This window comes from Sinocyclocheilus rhinocerous, unplaced genomic scaffold (assembly GCF_001515625.1).
Source record: "Sinocyclocheilus rhinocerous isolate Xijiao unplaced genomic scaffold, SAMN03320098_v1.1 scaffold1002, whole genome shotgun sequence".
NCBI classification, from domain to species: domain Eukaryota; kingdom Metazoa; phylum Chordata; class Actinopteri; order Cypriniformes; family Cyprinidae; genus Sinocyclocheilus; species Sinocyclocheilus rhinocerous.
The window spans coordinates 617,064-617,543 of NW_015623463.1; positions in this window are offsets into that span (position 1 = coordinate 617,064).

A 480-nucleotide genomic window follows, 5' to 3' on the forward strand; every position below is an offset into this window, starting at 1 on the left:
GGTAAATCTAACAGATAATCTTTGGTCTTTATTCTATTAATCTATTAATATGTTAAAATGAAAATAAAAAGAGGCAATACTGTTAAAATATTTTGTTTCATTGTAATGTAGGCTATATACATTTCCCTGAACTACATTTATGCGGCTATTAATATGTTTAAATGAAAACGAAAGGAGGCAGTGGTGTTTGATATCATATTTCGTCTTGTAAATACAGTGAGGAAAATTGCAGTAGCCAAGGCGAACTGACTGATGTTATCAAGTAGGCTGCTGTTTGCAGAATTACCGGACTTGCATCGTCCCGTCCGCGGGAGTTCACACTCCCGAGTCGAACTTGCAAAGTCCGAACTACCGAGGACACAAGTCCGAAATTTGCATACTTGGTATTGAGAAACGCGCGCAGACCTACATCACCAGACTATTTGCCTATTCTTCACGGTACTTTAGACCGCGATGGAAACGCAGACAGCAACAGGTCTG